General features: G+C 37.5%; 1 protein-coding gene across 6 annotated transcripts in view; it reads right to left on the bottom strand.

The window, feature by feature from the left end:
* LRBA (LPS responsive beige-like anchor protein) overlaps positions 1-24,214 on the bottom strand; it is a 747,733-nt gene that overhangs the window by 217,692 nt on the left and 505,827 nt on the right. The gene's annotated exons all lie outside the window — the stretch shown is intronic.

Genomic DNA, 24,214 nt, shown 5'->3' with positions numbered 1-24,214 from the left:
GCTGCAGGGACCCAAGTACTCAGCCATCCTTTGCTGCTCCTCCCAGGCCATTAACAGGGAGCTGTATAGAAGTGGAGTAGCCAGGACTCCAACGGGTGCCATACAGGTGCCACTGCAGGCTGTGGCTTTATCTGCTATGCCACAATCCCAGAACCCCATATTGGGACTTTAAAAACAAATATGTAATCCATTGCTTCTCAGAAAACGTAAGTGGCATTACTTATTGATTATGAAAGGTAACATGAAGGATCTCTGTGAGTGAGACCTCAGTGGAAAGAAGGGGCCATCAAAGAAGGAGGTGCCTTTCTCTGAAGGGAGGAGAGAACTTCCACTTTGATTATGGCCTTGTCTAAATACTGACAGAATTTGTGGACTCAAGAGGCTTCCAAAGCCTTGGCAGCTCATGAAAAGAGCCTCAGGTGATCACTGATGTCATACATATGAGTGTCAATTGTTAAATCAACAACAGGAGTCACTGTGTGCTTGCTCCCCATGTAGGACCTGTGTCCTTAATGAGTTGTACTATAAGAATTAATTGTAAAACTTGTCTTCAAACAGTAAATGTACTGTTTGTGTGTCTGGGTGGGTGCAAACTGTTGAAATCTTTACTCAGTATAGAGTTGATCTTCTGTATATAAAGATAATTAAAAATGAATCTTAATGAAGAATGGGATGGGAGGGCAGGTATGGGGGGAAGAACCGCTATATTCCTAAAGTTGTACCTATAAAATCTGTATTCATTAAATAAAGGCTTTCTAAACAAAACAAAACAAAACAAAACAAAATAAATAAAATTTGACCTCATAAAGGGTATGTCCATTAAAAAAATTCCACAGACAAAATTCAGCTTTCCCCAATATTATAATTTACACAGTAGAATTTTCTACATGCTTCAAAAATATACCTATGGGTTCATAACTTTAAAAACATGCACACTTTTAAGGTCACGATTAGGAAAACAGTCACTCATTCAGAAAGCACAAAGACTGTATGAGGTTAAGTATCATTTTGTCAGTGAAGGCTAAATACAAACCTGCAAATGAACTCAGCATAATGGCTCTGTGGAGGAGGTGGTTGTCAGAGTAACTTGTTTCAATTCCTGTCATCCCATGTGACAGACACAGTTGCTTAAAATGCTTTGCCAATTCAAAGTAATCCTGTCTCTAGTACTAAGCCACTTTGTTGCTTTGTTATTCAAGTTTTGTTTTCTTCAAAAAGTTCATTTCAGAAGTTTAATTGTATTAGGAATACTAGATTCAGCATTTATACCAGTACTATATGATATTAATAAAGAAAATAAGATGCATTTGATACCAACATCTGCTGAAACTCAAACAAATCAGGCCAAAAATGAAGATACAGTTTTCAGAAGTAATCACCACTAAAAAAATACAAATAAAATAATCTTTGAAAGGGAAACTGCATTCTAGGGATAAAGATAGGAAGAACAAAGAAAGGAAAAGAAACCGATATTAAGAATTTATCCTTCACAAACTGTTCATCATTTCTGTTTTCCAAATCCAAAATGCAAGCAAATCTATATTCTTCAAAGTGAAATGCAGTGTTCTTTTAAATAAAAAATCCTTAATTACTTTGATAAGTATGAATTTCAATTTTTTCTACAGAAATGATTCTGTTTCTAGCACCACAGGAGCTAGAAAATGGGTATAACTCTAAGGTGGAGTGTTTCTTGAAAATCAAAACAAAAAAGTTCAAAGGACAAGACAACTAATTAAGCTTTCAGTTTTGAAAGTGATGACAGAAATCCTACTAACTCTGTCATACAACCAATACTGTGTAGGATCAAGAGAAAATAAACAGAAAGAAAAAGGACAAAAATACTAGCACTACACTCAAGATTTTTAAAAATTACTTTTTAATTTTTACTTTCTTTGAAAGGCAGAGAGATGCAGAGACAGACAGAGGAGATCTTCCATCGTGGTTCACCCCACGAACGTCTGCAATAGACAGGGCCAAAGCCAGGAGCCCAGACCTCAAGCCAGGCCTCCAACATGGATGGCAGGGACCCAAGGACTTGAACCCCTACCTGCCGCCACCCAGGGTGAATATGAGCAGAAAGCTAGACTTGAACCACGCACTCCCATATGGGATGTGCATGTTCCAAGAGGCTACTTAGCACCTAGACCAAACACCTGCCCCTCAAGACACTTTTGAAAAGTATGCCTTTCTCTCATCATGACCAGAGATCTTTGGCTAGTCTAAATCACCAGGGTCTGTAGTGACCTCCTGTTTGGTCTTCCATTCTTACCTCTAAAGCCGGAATTTTTTTTTTTAAATCAGGTAACATCACTCCTGTGTGTCATCCAGTGACCTCCCATTACATGTAAAATAAACTCATTGGAATTGTTTATACAGCCTCACATCTGGGTCTTTCTAAAGAGCCAAGCTCACTCCCTGCGGGGCCTTAGCTGTGCCTGTTTTCCGCCCTGCCTGGAACGCTCTTCCCCCAAGTCTCTATGGGGCTGGCTTATTCTAAGATTCACATTTCTGCCTATGTCACCTCCCCAGAGCAGGCACAGGATCTAAACCCCATTTCTTTGGGCCTTATCTCATCCCACCCCAAATCCTTCAGATCTTCTTCATGATAATTATCACTACCTAGAATTGTATTCGCTTGTTGAGTGCTTCTTCTGCACTAGAATACCAGAATCTAAGTTGTTTCTGAGAAAAGATTCTGAATCTACTCCATTTCTACTGTACTGGACAATATTTCTCCAAAAGGAGATTTTTTTTTCTGCGTGACTGAATGAAATTATGATGTATAGCTACCTAAGCTCCATACATGGCCTAAATTAAATTTACTTGGCCTATATGATTTTTTAAAATATATTTATTTTTTGAAATGGGGTAGAGAGAGAGAAAGAGACAGAGAGAAATGCTTCCTCATCTATTGGTTCACTCCCCAAATACACACAATGAGTGCTGCTGGGCTGGACTGAAGCCAGGAGCCAAGAACTCAGTGGCAAGTACTTAACTACTTGAGTCTCCACTTGCTGCCTCCCAGGGTCTGCTTGACTCAGGAGCCAAAGTTGTGAATTGATCCCAAGCACTTCTATGGGGCATACGGACATCTTAACAGCTAGGTTAAATGCCTGCTGTGTTTGGCCTGTATGATATTTTAACAAAATCTCAAGTAGTTGGAAATACTTGAGAAAAATGGGTATTACATAAATATTCAACTTCTGGCCTCTCAGGAAAGATTGGAGGATGTGGCAAACCTCAATAAATATGCCACATGAACTCTGCATTTTGACAGTTTCTACTTCACTCATTACTGTTTACTAATATGAAGTAAACATTAACTCACTATTATCTGCTTAGTTTCCATCGGCATATGAGTTTGCTACCCCGTATTTATCAAATACTAGAGAATATTAGAGAAGCTACTCTATGTCCTGTAACACTTACAAAGCAATATATAAAACTGTTCTATATTCCTACGAAAAATGAGGCCCAGACATGTTAAATATTTAAAATAAATTTCCCTGGCAAATTAGTGACAGAACATGGCCTATTCTCAGGTTTTCCAACCAGAAAATCTAGAGCTTCCATTATGTACCACATTATCACAATTCTAAAAAAAGAGTAAAACATTTGTTAAATTAAAACCCTTCTACATTTGTTTTCCAGCACTTGGGTTAAAGGAGACAGAGGAAAGTGAAAAACAACAAGGCTCCTCCAAGCTCTGAGAGATGCGAGCAATATCGTGCATTGGACTGAAAGTCTAGCCTCTATATCTGCAGAGCTATAAAATCAAATTGTGTTGTTCATAATGATGATGCTAATCATTGCAAACTCATGGTGATGCAACCAAAGATTTAATTATATTCTAGGGTACTTCATTTATTAGCAGAACTGAATAAACTAAATCAAACATTCAATTTATATTCCATTTCTCAAAACAATATGGTTATTCAAAGATCTACTTGAAATACAACAAGTGTCATGCTCCTTTAAAATTTGTTTTATTACCAAATGTCAAAACTATCCGAAAGCAAATAAAATGACATAATCCCTATGCACTCACTACTCAACCTTATAAAATCCTAATATTTTGCCATGTTATTGCATATAGCTTAAAAATTAATGAAAGAATTACAGATATTGTTGAAATTCCTAAGCACAACCCCACCTGCCCTCATTTTCCTCTTTTGTCAGAGCCAATTGCTTTCCTTATTTTGAGGTTTACCATACCGATGTAAGATTTGTCACAATTAGTACACAAAGACGCACATAAATAGTATATAACATGACTTTGAATGTTTTCAAATGTGATATAAATGGTTTCACACAGAAGGTGTGGTAATGTGCTTTAAAAGTTAAGTACAAGAAGGTCTAACAAACGTTTTAAAAGTCAGAGAAAAACAGTACAGACAGAAAGCTATTCATGTTGCCAAAGATATGAAAAATTAAAATTTTGCACAAAAATACCAGTCTCAGTTTTAAAAGAAAAGATTAGCAAATGAAATTCTACAGCTACAGTCAAGACAGATGGAGTTGAGAACAGAAATGAAGAATCTCTTACCTAAACAATTACTAGCTGAAATTGATACAATATTTCTTTAAAGTATTCATTAGGAAAAGGTGTCCGTACTGAAAAGCAGCTGAGGCCTAGCTAAGCAAGGGAGGTTCATTTCTTATTGCAATAGTATATGCCTGGTCCGGGGCTTCACTTCAAAGTCTCTAGAGTTCAATTAAAACTGGATTAGGTAGAAGCAGACCCTTCTTTGGGACTTTCTGTTCACTGAAACTCTACATACACTGACAGCACCCTAGACAGAGGTCTAGCCCTCCAATGAATCGGTTGCTATGGAAACAGTATCGTTACCATTGCTCTGCTGTTATGACCCCAGGTCCAGAATAGCTTGAAAGCCTAAGCCCACAGCCCTCTCCTTGAATGTTTGCCACCTTCTTTTATTATTTTTAGTATTATTATTATTAGTGAATTAAACTTCTAATTTCTTAATAGTTTATTTCAACAAAGCTCAACTATTAGTTAATGCTGCAGTTAGGGTGTGAGGGAGAAAGAAATCAGTGTTTTTTTACATATATATTCATATATATTATAATATAAAAATACACGTAGTGGATTCTTTATGATATATCCTTTATATTAAAAATAAAAATTTCCTTAAAATTATTTAAAGTTGTACCTTCTGAAAAAGAACATGTTATTTTCCCCAAACAATGCATACATTTCTTCCTTCTATACTACAAATAGTATACTATGAACACATAGGGAAATTTTTTCACCTTGTTGCATTTATTTTTAAAAGTAAAATATTTCTCACTTTCCCTTTAACCATCCATTATACAAAAGTTTATGAGTTGATCCAAACAAAACTCTTTTGTCTTCTAAACCTCATAAAAGAAAAAAAGTAGAAATGTGTTATTACCCAAATGTATTATACTCTTAGTGAACATAAAGCATTTTCAAAAAATGGATTTAAACTATTTCTATATGTTTTACCTAAGTTAAAATAAGGTTTTATTTCAAAAACTACAAAACTATCCTCAATAAATTTAAAATGTTTTCAAATCCTTGACATAAAAAATACCAAAAGATGATAATACATTTTACCTTTAAAAAAAAAAGATTTACTTAGGAATCTGCATATATAGAAAGAAAAAAGTTTTTTAAAAATACTGTTCTTAATGTTTTAAACTAGATTTGCAAACCCTATCTCAAATGTTTCCTAATTTCAAGAGCAGTTTTATTCTTTCAGATAATTCCATATTAATTTCTGAAGAATTTGGCCATAAGAATATAATTGGATAATATATAGCATCAATGGTATTTAAAATTTCAATTCTAAACTACACAGATATATTCAATGTCAGAAAAATAGTTTTAAGCCTAACAAACAAAATATAAACTATTCCATCAAATAAGGAAAGAGACCTCTTCTAGGAAAGTCTAGAAAATATATCCTATATACTATTTTCATGGAACATGATAAAATTACTGCCATAAGGCTCATACTTTAATAAAAAACAGTAAATATGAAAAATATTTACAAGGAAAACATACCGAAAATACTTTCGATATATGAACTCATTATTAAATATATATACAAATATGTTTTATTTGCAATTGTAATTTGAACAAGTAAGTATAAAGCAATTTTAATCAAGTATTTTAAAGTTTGAATACTATTGCTAATATAGTTTTTCTACTTTGGGATAGTTTTCTCTAAAACTTCATACCAAACAATAGTACCTAGTTTATTCTAATAATACTGAATTACAGTTTATGATTTACTTCATCGCCAATCTTAGTTTTAAGTGTTTAAAGACATAACATTAAGAAAAAAGTAGACAACATTTTTGAATTTGAAAATGACATGCAGTTGACTCTGGTGGAAACTTTACAATGGTAAATATATTCTTATATCTATACTCATGAACACGTAGAATGTCCCCAAACTTCAAAAAGAACAAGATAATAATAAAAATGAAGATTAGGAACTCTAAAGAAAATTATCTTTGGAATCAATTATGAGCTATCTAATTGTTTTTGATCTATATAGTGTGTTTCCTTCTGCTTACTAGTACTATGATGTACTATGGCATTCTCCCTCAGCATTTTCATGGGTGACAAATTCAATTAAACATATTCATTACTCTAATGTTCTACTTGGCAGTTTTAGTCAGCATGAAAAATTAAAAATAAATAAATAAAATGCATTATATGACCTTTGTATTGATTGGGCTAAAATGGCTTTAGCCTGGGTGTGGATGATGGGGCAGCTGGGAGGGGCTAGAAGGGTGCACACACACACACACACACTCTTGTGTTTTCTCTTCCAATTACTGAGGGAGATGATAAAACCACAGCAAATGATGTATCAGCTCATTTTATCTTATCGCTTTGGGGCTAGGTGACAATGAAGTTCATATTTCACTGGCTCCCATTGAAGATTGTGAAAATTACTTGCCCTCATGACCTGAAATTTCACTAGAAGACAGAAATTTCTCTTCTGCAAAGTAATGCAATTTTTCAGACGTCAACCTTTAGCCCAGCTTTAAAAATTAATTTCATTTATATTAACCAATGATATTGATATTTTCACAGAACGCTCTTTGATACATGAAGCACTGACTGGCAAATTGATGTTGCTTTAGATGGGTAAAACTATTTTACTTTAAGCTGCTATGGGAGACAGATTTATGGCAAACTGAAATTCCCATTTCATAATTTAATATTTGTGCTGGTGTGATGCACCTTTAAGTCCTGAGCCTGTAAATAATTCAGACTCTTTACTTGGTTCTATTTTATTTTCAATATTCCTCAGCTTAAAAACAATTTGCATTCTAAATGATATATCATAAAAGCCATCTCTACTGAACTAGCATGTAATATATATCTTAATAAGTCAAAAGCCAAATGTAGTAATGAAGAAGAACAAAGAAGGTATTTATTCATTTTCCAACTCATTTTTAATTCGGTTTTTTAATTTGAACAGTAACTGCAGTCTGATTTTTTTTTTTTGAAGGAAGAATCCAAATTACACCACAAAGGATATTAAGAAACAATATTAAGGAACATGAATGTACTTTAGTTCTTTTTTCACAGCAGCACATAAGGTAAAGAACCAGGTGTTAAACTTACAAAGAGCAGACTGAATTAAGTATCTGAATTAAAGTATCAGTGTTTCAAAGAGCCTTGTAAAATCTAAGCATAACAAAAACAAAGCCATAATGTCAGCATTATCTAAATAAGTGTGAAAGGATGTCATCTGATTTTAATATAGGAGACATGAAGTTGCCTTTCATATGTATAAAAGAAAATTTTCCATATAAAACTTCAACATAGAAAGATCTCCGCGAGTGAGATCCCAGTGGAAAGAATGGGTCATCAAAGAAGGAGGTACCTTTCTCTGAAGGGAGGAGAGAACTTCCACTCTGACTACGACCTTGTCTAAATATGATCAGAGTTGGTGAACTCAAAAGGCTTCCATAGCCTTGGCAACTCATGACAAGAGCCTAGGGTGATTACTGATGCCATAAACAAGAGTGTCAATTTGTTAAGTCAACAACAGGAGTCACTGTGCACTTACTCCTCATGTAGGATCTCTGTCCTCAATGTGCTGTACATTGTGATTTAGCTATTTTCTCTCAAAATGTTTGAACTGTTTCTATAGTCAAAATCACTCTTGTATTTTTTATGCTAACAATATTCAAACACTTTTTTCTTAAAAATATTTACCATTAGTCCTTCCTTTCAAGTATGGTATGGGAAAATTGTATTATAAATTAAATTTTATGATTTTTCCTATATAGAAGTAAATATTTTTGTCTATTATTCCTTACATTGATTGTCTATAGACATGAGCTTTCTACTCCATTAAAAAAATGCTTAAACTTGCACTAATAAAACTAATTTTAAAGATACCAGAATATTGTATCTACCCTCTCTCTTCTTGATGCCAGTTCTTCCTTCATGAACTCAGTCACCAACTCAAATTGGCACCAACAGCCTTTCCTAGCTATCTGAACTGAAGTTTCCAGTCAGAATACTATCAGCTTATTGACAGACCATCTCTTTGTAGCAGGTCAGCATGATAGCCCCTGGAAAACTGCCTGGTACCTAAACTATTCAAACAAATTAATGGGGTAAACCTTTGTTAATGTTCTAGAAAACAGCTTTTTTCCCCCTTCAAAGACAGCATGGAAGAGAAATGAAACAAAATGGAAAAGGAAAAATTACAAAGAACCTGATGCTAAGAACCTAAAATCTTCAGGTCCCATTTTCCTAATTAGATGGAAAGTCTTTTCTTTCTTTTTCTTCTTCTTTGTTCAATGTTTTCAGCTTTCTTCCTCCTATTATGTCCTCAACTTATTTGTTGGCAGTTGACCACAAAAGAATAGTGCAAGTTTTCATTCACTTCCATAACAGAATATGAAACTAAATATTGTGCTCACATTCAACTTCATATGTACTTTCCCATAAGGCCATCTTCTTAAAGGACCTATACTTTACACATTCTCAACAAAACTTTAATAAGATTTTGGCGTTCACCTGATTTCATTGCAAAACCCCGTAGTTTTGCATGTTTCTCACCAGACTGGAGTCTTCATGAGCCTCAATCAACTAGCCTTGGTCATCCTTTGCTCATAATCGCTAACACAGTCCCAGAAACACAGAAGACACTACCTGAAGGATGGAGAGAGCTCAAACTCACAAGGTACCCACAATCTAAGATTCTGGGACTGTATTAATGTAAGCACAACAGAAAAAAACAGTGGGGGACGGGAAGAAAATGAGATGGAAAGCTGCAACACAGCACTTAGAAAAACTCAATCCCAAGGGCCAGAACGCTTCCATTTCTGAGGAAAATGGGACTAGATTTACCTTTGTACCTAAGCAATACTGAAAACAAACATAACGTATGGAAAAGACTACTCTCAAGACACTAAACACGAAGCAATAAAAGGTAGTGATCCCTGGGAGGTTAGATAGAAAGTGGTGCCATCCACCACTCCCAAAAATTCTGTTGAGAGAGACCCTGAAGGACTCACAGCAGGAAAGAGTAACTCAGAGCAAAATGTTCTCCTGGAGTACAGAAAGCAGAACTCCAAGCAAAGGAGATCCAGGGTGCTAACACCTGCAGAGCAGAGTAGCAGATTGGAGGGGAGGCAAAGTCTAAGAGCCCCAGAGTCATGGAGTGTTCAAATCAGCTGACTAGCCCAGGTGTGTCAGAAGCCTGAAGCCAGTAAATCACTTCTAAAACTTACAGCAAACACCACCCACAATTCCCAAAGCAAGAAGGAAAACACCTCCTAATTCACAGAGCATTGAATGGGTAGAGTGCTGAGGAAGGGTTTTGCCATAATAGTGTGGAAAAATTAGCCTTAAAAAACGCAGCTCTGGTCCTGTTTAACAAAACTTAAAATCAAGATTTAGATGGGTCAAACTATTTCTAAATAATTTAACTGTACTTTAATAATGTACTAGAATATTTATAGAATAAAAAAGTATCCACCATACAACCGGGTAAGAGTCAGTACAGTTGGCATTCCATTCAAAATTAACATGCCTGGGCTGGCGCCACGGCTCAGTAGGCTAATCCTCTGCCTTGCGGCGCTGGCACACCGGGTTCTAGTCCCGGTCTGGGTGCCGGAGTCTGTCCCGGTTGCCCCTCTTCCAGGCCAGCTCTCTGCTGTGGCCAGGGAGTGCAGTGGAGGATGGCCCAATGCACCCCATGGGAGACCAGGATAAGTACCTGGCTCCTGCCATCGGATCAGCGCGGTGCGCCGGCCACAGCGCACCGGCCGCGGCGGCCATTGGAAGGTGAATCAACGGCAAAGGAAGACCTTTCTCTCTGTCTCTCTCTCTCTCACTGTCCACTCTGCCTGTCAAAAAAAAAAAAAAAAAAATTAACATGCCTGCAGAAAACAGGAAAACTTCACTCACAAGGAGAGAAACTGATTAAATAAAGGTCAGGTAACAGAATTATTATAAAGGGACAGCAAGTCAGTCCAAGTAGATTTTAGAGTGAAAAACATCTTTATATTAAAGAGAGTCAAATGATAACAGATTATTTCATCAACTGTCCTAATTGTTTATAAATTAAAATACATGAAACAAAAACCAAGAACTGAAAGGAGAAACACAAATCCACAATATAAACAGATTTCAATATTTCTCAATAATCGATAAAACAAGTAGACCAAAATTTAATAAAAATATTGAAGACCTGAATAAACCATTGATTAATGGGACCTAACTGACATTGAAAGAAAACAGTACACCATACCAGTGTAATACACATTTACATAGAGCATATTTTGGACCAAATTCCAAGGTTTAGTAAATTTAACAGATTCAAATTATCTGCCTACAAGTTATACTGCTCACACATCTGAGAAAGCAGACTAAGATGCCTGAGAACTTGGTCCCCTGCTACATATGTGAGAGAACAGGATAGAGCTTCTGACTCCTGACTTTGGCCTGGATCAGACCCAGCCATTGTAGCCACTTGGGGAGTAAACCAGTAGATGGAAAATCTTTTTCTTTTTTTAAAAATTTATTTTATTTATTTGAAAGGCAAAGTTAGAGAGAAAGAGAGGAAGAAACACACACAGATCTTTCATGTGCTGATTCACTCCCCAAATGGCAGTTAACAGTAGGGCTGTGCCAGGGCTAACCCAGGAGCCAGGAGCTTTTTCTGGATCTGCCAAGTGAGTGCAGGGGCCCAAGCACTTGGGTCATACTCAGCTGCTTTCCCAGGCATATTAGCAGGGAGCTGGATCACAAGTGGAGCAGCCAGGATATGAACCAGTGCCCATGTGGGGTGCTGGCACTGCAGGAAGCAACTCAACGTGCTATGCCACAAAGTCAACACCGGAAAATCTTTCTGTTTCGTCTTCTCCCTCCCTACCCCCATCACTCTGTCTTTCAAGTAAATAAATAAATCTTCTTTAAAAATCAATGAAATCAAGAAAATCTATATTTTTAAAATAAAATGAATAAACCTTGAAGTAGACTGATCAGGAAATAAGAGAGAAGACACAAGTTAACAATATCAATATCTAAAATGCCAAAATTGGGAGAGATGAGACATCCTAACAGATTTTAAATACAAAAAATAAGGGAATATTATAAAACAGTAAATTGGACAATCTTGATACAATGAATAGATGTCTTGAAAGACAGAAACCACCAAATCTCCCTCAAAAATAGATAACATGAATAGCACTATATCTATTAAAGAAACTGAATTTATGTTTTCAATCTTCTCATAAGGTAAATTTCCCATAAAGTAAAAAACCTTCCCATAAAGATAGCTCTACTGGCAAATTTTACCAGTTTATATCACTGATTGTATACAGACTCTTCCAGAATATTAAAGAGGGTTAAACACTTGCCAAATCATTCTTTGATACCAACATAACTCACTTCTCGTTAATTAACAACTTTAATAGCTTCTATCTCCCAAGCACTACTTACATCCTTCTGTTATTGGTCATATTTGCTAAAACCTACTGTAGAACAAGTTTTCATCATCTTTGACTATTTTCATTCATATATCTCAAGTTCCAGCCATGTCACACACTACAAACTCCTTCAGCCATGTCCTGCTGTTTCATGCTTGAATGTCTCCTAATGTGTTTGTATTGGTCTTTCACCTGGAATGCAACTTCCTTTACTGCATGAGGTAGAGGCAGTGGTGAGAGGGGTTGTATTACAGTAGTAGCAGATAGCAGCAGTAATACAGCATAAATAGAGCTCATTACATAGGCAGCACTATATTAAGTACTTTATTTCTTTTTCTTTTTTAAAGATTTACTTATTTATTTGAAAGACTTACACAGAGAGAGAAGGAGAGGCAGAGAGAGAGAGGGGTTTTCCATCCGCTGGTTCACTCCCCAGTTGGCCTCAACAGCCGGAGCTGCGCCAATCCGAAGCCAGGAGCCAACAGCCAGGAGCTTCTTCTGGGTCTCCCATGTGGGTGCAGGGGCCAAAGGACTTGGACCACTTTCCACTGCTTTCCCAGGCCACAGCAGAGAGCTGGATCAGAAGTGGAGCAGCCAGCACAAGAACCTGCACCCATATGGAATGCCAGCACTACGCCACAGCGCTGACCCCAGTACTTTATTTCTGTTATTTCAGTTAATCCTCACAATGGCACTGTGAAACAGGTACCACTTTCATTATTTCATAAATGAGGAAACAGACTTTACAGAGGTTGGATGATTTAGTCAAAATCATGTATTTTTAAGCCGGCGCCGTGGCTCAATAGGCTAATCCTCCACCTTGCGGCGCCGGCACACCGGGTTCTAGTCCCGGTTGGGGCGCCGGATTCTGTCCCGGTTGCCCCTCTTCCAGGCCAGCTCTCTGCTATGGCCAGGGAGTGCAGTGGAGGATGGCCCAGGTGCTTGGGCCCTGCACCCCATGGGAGACCAGGAAAAAGCACCTGGATCCTGGCTCCTGCCATCGGATCAGCGCGGTGCGCCGGCTGCAGCGGCGGCCATTGGAGGGTGAACCAACGGCAAAGGAAGACCTTTCTCTCTCTGTCTCTCTCTCTCACTGTCCACTCTGCCTGTCAAAAATTTAAAAAAAAAAAAAATCATGTATTTTTTTAAGTACCGTAGCCCAGTGTACCAGACTACAAACACTGTTCCTAAGGCACTACAGGCGATTCCCTGAACACTGACCAGTCATTCTTAAAGGCCAAACCAAAGCTTTCTAAGATCTCTAACTTCCCAAGGAGAGGTCAACTCTTCTCTGCTTTGTGATCCAACAGGCTTAGTATAAATTCCATTTATTTATAGATGTCTCCTTCACTAGACAATGCATTCATTAAAGACAGATACTATAAATCACTTATTTTTGTTTCCAAAGCCTATTTGGTATATCAAAGGAAAATTATGGGATTAACAGCTTTCATTGAAATTAATTCATCTCCCATCTTGCTTCTAGAATTAGTTCTTAACATGGAATAGAAAAGAGAGATCTCCAGATTCGTTAGAAAAGTAAATTTTGCATCTTAGTTCCTGGTAGAGGCATTTGGGCAGACCGTGATCTAGGTTTATACAATTTGTTGATGACTTCTCACAAGTACCAAGGAATTTGGAATTTATTGTTTAGCTCATTTAAAAGGGACTTATTTTAACAACAAAAAAGTAGATGCTTGCTATGGAATGAAGGTTAGTGTCCCTATAAAATATGTTGAAATCCAAACATCCAATGTGAGGATGTTAGGAAGTGATTTGGTCTTTGGGAGATGATTAGGTCATAAGTGGAGAACCCCCATGAATGCATTATTGCTCATAAAAGAGAAAATCCAGAGAGCTCCAGAGTCCTCTTTCTACCAGGTGAGGACACAATCTGAAGCCAGCAGTCTAACAGTCTGGAAGAGGGCCCTCACCAGAGCCTACCATGCTGGCACCCTGCTCTAGATGTCTGGCTTTCAAAGAAAATTTCTGTTGTTTATAAGCTACCCACTGTATGGTATTCTGTTACTGAAACACAAACTAAGACAACGCTTTTGAGAAACATAAAAAGAAATTTAATGAAGAGTCATTGCCCTATGATAAACTATTAGGACCTAAGAGAAATGTTTCCTAACTCCGCTACTTCTCCCACAAAAAGCAAATAAACAATAAAAATTATAAACAGCAATATAATGTGGACTTGCTGTGTATCTACAAATATTCTATTCTGTTTTAAAATACAAGAAAATAAAAAGGATAGATGAAACCCAAAAGAAACATTACACGTGGACAGTAAGAGAGTAGCTTATGAAACATAAGCAAAACTCATAGGCTAGTTAAGTATAGGTATAAATAAAATTCAGATGATGTTTAATATATACAGGAAATTTAAAGTTTAAAATCTGTAAGACCTGTTAACAACAGACGATGCAGAATGTATGACAGACCAACAACAAAAGAATGTTACTTACAAATAAAGAGAGGAAAAGATCAAGTCATTTGACACAACCATTCTGCTCTGTATCAAGTCTCATACATTTCTGCAGGTATGAAGAGTGAGGTAGGGGCCAGCGCTATGGCACAGCGAGTTAACGCCCTGGCCTGAAGCATCAGCATACCATATGGGCGCTGGTTCTAGTCCCAGCTCTCTGCTATGGCCTGGGAAAGCAGTGGAAGATGGCCCAAGTCCTTGGGTACCTGCACCCACGTGGGAAGACCCAGAGGAAGATCCTGGCTCCTGGCTTCAGATCAGCTTCAGCTCTGGCCTTGCGGCCAACTGGGGAATGAACCAGTGAAGGAAGACCTCTCTCTTTCTCTCTCTTTCTAACTCTGACTTTCAATCAATGAATAAATCTTAAAAAAAATGATGATATATGTATTGAAGATGTTTTCTTTTAGTCTGAGGTTTGCCTATTCAGTCTCTTACAATCATGGAAACTTTCTTCTGCAATGATAAATGATTTCTGTGTTTTGATGTCTTCTGTAAATATATTTTAAAGCCAACTTGTCAATTTCTTCAAAACAACTTACTAGGATTTTGAGTGATATTGAATTGAATCTATAAATCAATTTGGGGGAAAACTGACATCTCTTCAATAATGAGTCTTTTAATCTAGGAACAGTCATATCTTTCCATTTATTTAGGTTTACTTTATTTCTCCTGTAATATTTTATATTTTTAGTATGCATTAAACATATTTCATTGAAGTTTCCCTAAGAAGTTCATGGTTTTAAATGTTACTATAAGTGGTATTTTTAATTTCCATATTCTATTCTGGAAAAACAATTTAAAATTTTATTTTTTCTATGCAGTTTATCTAGCTTTTGCTTCTTTTCCCTATGCTCTTTTTTCCCCCTATGCTTTCATACTCAATAAAAATCTAATAAACTGTTGAAATAAGTGGTAGAAGTGGATATTATCCACATGTTCTCAGTTTTAAGGAAAAAGCATTCAGTTTTTACCATTAAATAAAATGTGAGCTGTAGATTTATCCAGAATACCCTTTTCTGGGTTAAGAAAGTACTATTCTTACTTTATTGAGCATTTTATCATTATCGGGTACTGAGTTTTACCAATTTTTTTCCTCAACATCTATTGAGATGATTTCTCTCCTTTGTTTATGGTGAAATATAGTAATAATTCAAAATAAACCTATATTCCTGGGGGGTGAAAGTTTATCTGCTCATGATGGATTACCTTTATTAAGTACTACTGAATTTGATTTTCTACTATTTTTTTTTTTAAATTTCCAGCTATATTCAAAATGGATATTTGTCAAGTTTTCTTTTAATAGTTTTCTTATCAGCATTTCAACGGTCTAATAAAATTAGTTGGTAAATGTTCTTTCTCCTTTACTCTAAAAAGTTTGTGTAAAATTTATATTAGGTCTTATTTAAATGTATGATAGAATTCATCAGTAAAGTCCTCTGAACCTAGGCCTTTCTTTGTAGATAGGTTTTAGCTAGTTATTCATTTTCTTTAAAAAGCAGAGAGAATGGCTCAGCTTATTTACTTCTAATTATATGATCTCTGAAAGTTTCAGTCTTTCCAGGAATTTGTTCCTTTTATCTAAGCTGTTAAATTTATCCTTTGGTTGGCTGTTAAGAGCTACAACATGCTGTCCTCATTCATTCCCAGTAATAATTCTGTCTTCTCTCTTTTTTATTATCAGTCTGGCTAAATGTTTATCAAGCTTATCAAATCTTTAAAAACCAGCTTTTAGTTTCACAGATTTATCCTATTGTCTTTTGCCTTCATTTTTATTGATTTTTCTCCTTTCATCTTTATGATGTCCTTCTTATATCTTCTTTGGGTTTAATTTGTTCTTTTAACTCCTTAATGACAAAGCTTTGGTCTTTACATATAAGCTTTTTTTTTTTTTTTAAGATTTATTTATGTGAAAGGTAGAGTAACAGAGAGAGAAAGAGATATCTTCCATCCACTGGTTTACTCCCCAAATGGCTGCAACACCCAGGGTTGGGCCAAGCTAAAGCCAGGAGCTTCATCTGGGTCTCCCAAGTGGGTGCAGGGGCCCAAGTACTTGGACCATCTTCTGCTGCTTTCCCAGGTGCATTAGCAGAGAGCTGGATCAGAAGTAAAGCAGCCAGGACTCCAACCAGCACCCATATGGAATGGCAACACCGTAAATGGAGGCTTAAGCCGGTGCCACAGCACCAGCCCCAATAAATAAATCTTAATAAAATAAAACAAAGTCTGAAGTTTTTAAATTCATGCTTATTAAAAAAAAAAAGTTAAGAGTAGTGAACTAGGGTATGGGGCATAAGAAATTTCAAACTGAAGTGTCTGGGTGCTGCATGATTTTCTTAAATGTTTATAATACAATTTGAAAAAATAAAAACAAGTTAAAGACAGAATTTAAAATCAATAGGAATGCAGAATGAGACAAATTAGAAAATGTTCAGCCTGGACATGGAAAGAAGTATGTTTGGGATAGAAAATCAATGGTGGCAGATTTTCGTCAAATGAGGACTAGATGAAGAAAATGTATATATATATATATATACACACACACACACACACACACACTACAGAATACTTGGCCATAAAAAAGAATGAAATCCTGTTTTTTGCAATAAAATGGATATAAATGGAAGCCATTATGCTTAGAGAAATAAGCTAGTCCCCAAAAGAGAAATACCATATGTTTTCTCTAGTATATTGTAGTTAATACAGAATACAAAAAAAGTATAGCAATGAGATGAGCATCTTGTGATTTGTTGTTTTAGCCCTTGTTAATACTCCTGTGGAACTGTGGTCTTCCTATTTTGCATTTGCTGAATATTATGGTTACTGGTACATTAAGCCTGTGATTACAGAGTGGACTGAAATTATGTCTTTCCCAAAATTAAAGAAAAAAAAAAAAGGAAAGAAGAAGGGGGACTGAGGAGGGAGATAGGGAAGTTAAATATCATTATTCTCTTAGAATTTTGTCTATGAAATACTTGAAGTTTGTTCTCTTTATATCAGTAAAAATTTTTTAAAAGGAAAAGGATAGGTCAAGTGACTACTTGATGAGGTTAGCATGGATAGAAGGAAATCAAATGGTATTCACCAAGAAGAAAACTATCCTAAAGGTATTAGAGACCTTCATGGTCACCACACTAATCGCAGGTCCAAATTGCTAAGCCCTTGAGAGGAAAATGGTTTCAAGGGAGGAGTCCAGATCCTCAGAGGGCACCAGGTCACCGCAGGGAACACTGGGCCTTCTGCACAGTGCCAACCTCAAGACTCTGCTCCCCACGCTCCAGAGCACTGCTTCGAGACTGCCTTAGCTCTGGCTCAAGAGAACCTAGAATGGCTACGGTCACCCCTCTGGAAGACACCAGTGGTAAGATTTAGAAGCATCCATGCAGTGCTAAATCTGTAGGCATACACAGTACCAGGACTGTGGAAGCATGGGTTCCTGCACCTAGATTTCAAATGATGCCTTAGATGGCCCTGTGGCCAAAGCAGAACACTCTGCTGTCATAATGGCACCTTGTTGCTGTGTTCTCACATGGTGGAATGTGGAAAGGAAAGAAAGTGCTCTCTTCAAATTTGAGTCGTTTTAGGCTACAGATTTTAATACCACCACAATGGGGAAATAAATTTCAACTCTTTAATTCTGGCATATATTTGGGCCACAGCACATATCCCTGTCCCCATGCAAAATACATTCATTCTATCCCAATAAACTCAAAAGTCTTCTTTTTAAAAAAAATTCTTTCTTTCTTTATTTATTTGAGAGGCAGAGTTACAGACAGAGAGAGGTAGAGACAGACAGAGAGGTCTTCCATGCACTGGTTCACTCCCCAGATGGCCACAACGGCGGAGCTGAGCTGATCTGGAGCCAGGAGCTTCTTCTGGGTCTCCTGGGTGCAGGGGCCCAAGCACTTGGGCCATCTTCTACTGCTTTCCCAGGCCATAGCAGAGAGATGAATTGGAAGAGGAGCAGCTGGAACTAAAAATGGCGCCTATATGGAATTCTGGTGCCACAGGTGGAGGCTTAGCCCAGTACATCACAGTACTGGCCCTCAAAAGTCTTAACTCCTTCCAATATCAACTCAAAAATCTAAGGTCCAAGTTTCGTCTAAACATTATGTAAGAGGCCGGCATTGTGGCACAGTGGGTAAATCCACTGCTTGAAAGACAGACATTCCATATGGGTACCAGTTCATATGCTGGCTGTTCTACTTCAGATCTGGCTCTCTGCTAATGCACCTTGGAAGAGCAGTGGAAGATGGTGGCCCAAATGTTTGGCCCCTGTCATCCATGTGGGGACATCCAGATGAAGTTCCTCACTCCTGTCCATTTCGGTCATGTTGGATGTGAACCAGCAAATAGAAGATCTCTTTCTCTCTGTGTGTTTGTGTGTGTGTGCGTGCTATGTGTGTGTCCATCTCCTCTCTCTTTCTCTCTCTCTCTCTCTCTGGAACTCTTTCAAATAAATCATCTTTTCTTAAAAATGTCATCTAAATCAGGTTTTGTGTGAATAAAATAAAAGTATATTTCATTCTGAGGCAAAATGCCCATCAACTGTGAAGCTCTGAACCCAAACAAGATATGAGCCTCCAAAATACAGTTGTAGCTGGGGGGAAGTGGAAGGAGGGTTGGCCATGTTATGGTAAAGCGGGTTCTGGCTGCTCCACTGTCAATTCAGCTCCCTGCTAATGGTCTAGGAAAAGCAGCAGAAGATGGCTCAAGTGCTTGGGCCCATGCACCCACGTGGGAAACCCAGAGGAAGCTCCTGGCTCCTGGCTTCATCATGACCAAGCCCTGACCATTGCAGCCATCTGGGGAGTGAAACAGCAGATGGAAGATGGATCTCTCTCTGTCTCTCCCTCTTTCTCTGTTATTCTTTCAAATATATAATAAATAAATCTTTAAAAAAGTAAAATTAAATTTTAAAAAATACAGTTGTGAGACAGATATTTCCATTTCAAATTGGAGAAATAGGCAAGAAGAAAGGGTTAACAGGTTTAGAGAAAGAACAAGACTTTCCACTTGGTGGTGCATTCCCCAAATACCTACAACAGCTAGGCCAAAGCTGGGAGGCAGGAAGTGAATCCAGGTCTTCCATAGTGGTGGCAGAGACTCAACTACTTCAGTCATACTTTCTGCCTGCCACAGTGCGCAAGAGCAAAAAGGTAGGACTTGAACCCAGATATCTTAACAACCGCACCAAATGCCTGTCCCTCAAATTTTCCAAGAGCAATATGTATATATATAGATATAGATATACAGATATAGATATATATACTCATAAGATTTATTCAGAAAGTTCAGGAACCTCTTAATGAATTATCCAGTTATATAAATCCAGTTCTACTAAGGATAAATTTCTTTTATATAGATTTAGAATTGTATATTCTTAAAACCAGACTTACAGATAACTTTCTTCTATTAATGTTTCTATGCAGCATATAAGAGCATCAGAATGCTCTGTTCATATTCTACATATTTGGAAAACCTGGACAAAATATAATTTTATGCTGCTCCTATGCAGTAGATGACATGAAATGACATTTTTCCCCTCCTAAGAGAACACATTTTAGTTTCATTGTTTTTCAGTAATGGTTCCTTTTTTCATAGCCCCAAAGATTCATTACCTTGATGATCGTTTATCAGAGACTCAAGTTCAATCTATAATATCTATTGAGATAGCAAATAATTCAGCCTCAGTGACTGTGTGTGTGAAAATGGGCTGTGTCCTAGATAAATGGCCTACCTGCCTCTGACATAGATTAGGTCATCATTCAAACTAACCACAGATCGCTGCAACAAATACGAGGAAATACAGGTTCATTTTAGCCGATGTTTCTGTTTTAGTGTAGATTCTTCCTTTTAGAGAGTTACAGTGTCATCAAAGCATCATGGCAAAGCCTTGGAAAACCAAGATTCAGTAATGTAATGATAGAGACATTTCACAATTTTTATAAAACAACAATTACTCAATACACACTTAGATCTAATTTCTCTTTTACACTAAAGCATCTCATAAATCCCTGCTATCTGAGTCCAAATGAAAATGCATAAACTCTATTATGCTAGGTTACAGACAAGAAAAGCCATTATAAGCTTGTATTTATTTCCACATATAAATAGGCCCTATTTTGTTTCTCTTACTTTTATAATCTCTTTCATCTTCACATTTACCTTGTTATTAGAAGAAAGAACTACACATTACTTAGGGAGGGATAACTGCTTGTTACCTAGACAGATCTCACAGAGTATAATTGCTTGGGTAAATTGAACAGAATTCAGTATACTTACTAATCTAATGGTTCAGGAATAAGATATGTTATCACAAAACAAGGCTCCTCCATGAGTAAAAGATCCCTATTAACAAATTTTGCAAAGATCAAAATATAGAAGAATGATTTTTTTTTATTTGACAGAGACAGTGAGAGAGAGAGAGAGACAGAGAGACAGAGAGACAGAGAGAGACAGAGAGAAAGGTCTTCCTTCCATTGGTTCACCCCCCCAAATGGCCGCTACAGCCGGTGCTGCGATGATCCGAAGGCAGGAGCCAGGTGCTTCTTCCTGTTCTCCCATGTGGGTGCAGGGCCCAAGCACTTGGGCCATCCTCCACTGCACTCCTGGGCCAGAGCAGAGAGCTGGCCTGGAAGAGGGGCAACCGGGACAGAATCAGGCGCCCTGACCGGGACTAGAACCCAGTGTGCCAGCGCCACAGGCAGAGGATTAGCCTATTCTGCCACGGCGCTGGCCTAGAAGAATGACTTTTAACATCCATAGAGGGGTGGGCTTTTAGCACAGCAGGTTAAATCTCTGCTTGCAAAAACCCACACCCCACATCAGAGTGCAAGTTCAAGTCCTAGCTACTCTACTGCTAATACATGCCGGGAGGCAGCAGGTGATGGCTCAAGTAAATAAGCCCCTGCCACTCACATGGGAGACCCCGGATAGAGTATCTAGCTTCTGGCTTTGGCCTGGTCTAGGCTTGGCTGTTGCAGCCATTTGGGAATGAAACCAGCAGATGAAACGTATCTCTGTCTTTATCACTCTGGCTGTCAAGCTGATGAAAATAAATGAATATTTTAAAAATTCATAGAGAACACAATTGCCAATAAGGAGGCTAGACATATGGCACATTACTTTCCAAAGGGAAAAAAAATTTAAAGGAAAGGGAAAAGGAAGGGCCAGTTAAACTGAGAAGGAATTTGGTGCCTGGGTTTCACTTACAACACAGCTTTCTGCTAATGCACACCTTGAGAGGCAACAGGTAATGGCCCAAATACTGGGGTCTCTGTCACTCACATGGGAGACCTGGATGTAGTTCCAGGCTTCTGTCTTTGACCTGGGCCCAGCCTAGCTGTTGTGGGCCTTTGGGGAATAAATCAACAGATAAAGGATATGTGTGTGTGCGTGTGTGTGTGTGGCCCTGCCTTTCAAATAAACAAACAACTTTCAAAAAATTCAGAATGACAGATTACTAACTTAAAATAAGCAATATAACAGCTATATTATATTATATTATATCATATCATATCATATCATATCATATCATATCATATCTTTGGTTAACCCTGGCAGAACGAAGATAATTTTTCTCTCTTCTTTTGCCCTATGGCAGACTTTGAAGGTTAGATCCCCCAGCCTCCTTTGCCAACTTCTCCCTGCTGTCTATAATATCATCCCACTTGTGATTACAGACTGTACAACAGTCTTACTTAACGAGATATATAGGGAAATCTGATAAGAGGAATTGCAGGAAAAGTATAATTTTCTCCATAAAGAGATTAACAGATAAGTTGTTGTGACCTTATTCCCTTCGCTCTTTCTCCATTCTTTTAGAACTTATTATGAAAAATTTCAGACATATACAAAAATAGGCTAGTGTAACAAAGTCCTTATATATCTATCACAAGTATTCAAGAATTTTGCCAATTTTGTGTCATCTATTTCCTTTATAATTTTTTTACTTTTTGAAGTATTTTAATGTAAAGCCCTGACATCATAATATTCATCCATAAATTCTTCATTATGGATGTCTAACAGATGAAGATTTTTCTTTTTAAGTAACAGAAACATGATGCCACTGTCACACAAAATTAATAATTACTTAAAATTATTCATTTATAAAACTCCTGTCTAAAAAAGACCTGTTAACATTTGTTTTCAAACAGTAATCAAAGTCCACATAATACATCACTTTTTTTTAATCAATGGAAATCTCTTCTCCTTTTTTTACCTTTCTTTTTTTAAAAGAAAAGAATCCTATAGAATTTCTCACATTCTGCATCTGGCTGATTGTTTTTTTCTTATTTTTTAAAAAAGTATTTACTTGAGAAGCAGAGATAGCCAGAGAGACAGAAAATGAGAGAAGGAGCTTCCATGCTTAAAATGGCCAGGGCTGGGCCAGCCAAAGCCAGAAGCCAGTAACTCAATCCAGGTTCCCATACGAGCAGCAGGGACCCAATTACTTGATCCATCACCTGTTACTTTCCAGGGTCTGCAGTGGCAAGAAGCTGGAGCCAGGAATCAGAGTTAGGTGAGAAACCCAAGCACTCCAGTATGAGATACAGATATCTTAGCCACTAGACAAAATGCTGACCACTGACTTTTTTCTTCTTGGTACCATTTAATTTGTGCTTTTACCCATTACTCCCAGAATTAGCAATTTCTCTAAAATGAGATGCAATCATATGGAATCTCTTCAGTGACTTCCAGGAATAGTTTTGCTTTCTCAACATAAAGGATGTTCCACCATACTTTTCTTTATAGAGTATTTCGAACACTAATCCCAAGCATCTATATCTGTGTGCCTGAGGGCTCTGCACCTAAGTGAAGTTCTGGCTGACCTTGGAACACAATTTCAAAATTCTGATGGAGGAGTCCTGAGCATTTGGTGTAGCCACGGACACCAGCTGGAATACCTGTGTCCCACATCAGAGTGTTTGGGATTGAGTCCTGGTTCCATTTCTGAGTCCAGCTTCCTAATAATGTATACTATGGGAGGCAGCAGATGATGTCTCAAGTGTGGAGGCCCTGCCATTTTTGTGGTAGAGCAGGTTTGAGTTCCAGGATCATGGCGTTGGGCTGACCTAGCCCTGGTTGTTACGGGCATTTGGGGACAGAATCAGTAGACAGAAGATCTCTGTCTCTCATTCTCTTTTAAATAAAATAAACAAAAGTCTGAAGGAAAATTATATTCAACTTGTAATTATATACTCAAACTACCAGTCAAGCATGAAGGCAAACTAAATATTATTTCATATGCTCAAAATTTTTAAAAAATACACCCTATGTACGCCTTAGGAAGTTATTAGAGAATGAGTATTACCAAACAAGGAAGTGATAAGGCAAGGAAAAGCAAGAATGTGATACAGGAAACAGAGAACCCAATGCAGCAGAAATCTTAAAATGATAGCCACTATTAACGACAAACAACCCAGGAAGCTGGTGCAGGACAAATGCTGGGGTTGCTTGTTCATCCTCACCACCACCCCGTTCTTCTATGCTCTAGTCTACACAGTAGGGACTGACAACTTCTAAACTGGACTTCCTATATCCTTTGCAATCAGGTTTTTTGTTTAGAGTCCACAACGAAAGCACTTGCACAAGATTAAGTGGCAGAAAGAAGTGAGAAGTCATTGTTCTCCAGGGACATTCAAAGGCAGAAGCTGTGGCTTCCAGGTGCCAAAGACAACTGATATTAGTAGCTGTGGTTCACCTGCAATTCCCATACTTCCACTTTTCTTGAAAACCAGTAATGGTTTTCCATTGATATGT

The sequence above is a fragment of the Oryctolagus cuniculus genome, chromosome 8, assembly GCF_964237555.1.
Source record: "Oryctolagus cuniculus chromosome 8, mOryCun1.1, whole genome shotgun sequence".
Classification (NCBI taxonomy): Eukaryota; Metazoa; Chordata; class Mammalia; order Lagomorpha; family Leporidae; genus Oryctolagus; species Oryctolagus cuniculus.
The sequence above is the reverse complement of the archived record's forward strand: the minus strand, read 5'-3'. Positions and strand labels throughout refer to the sequence as shown.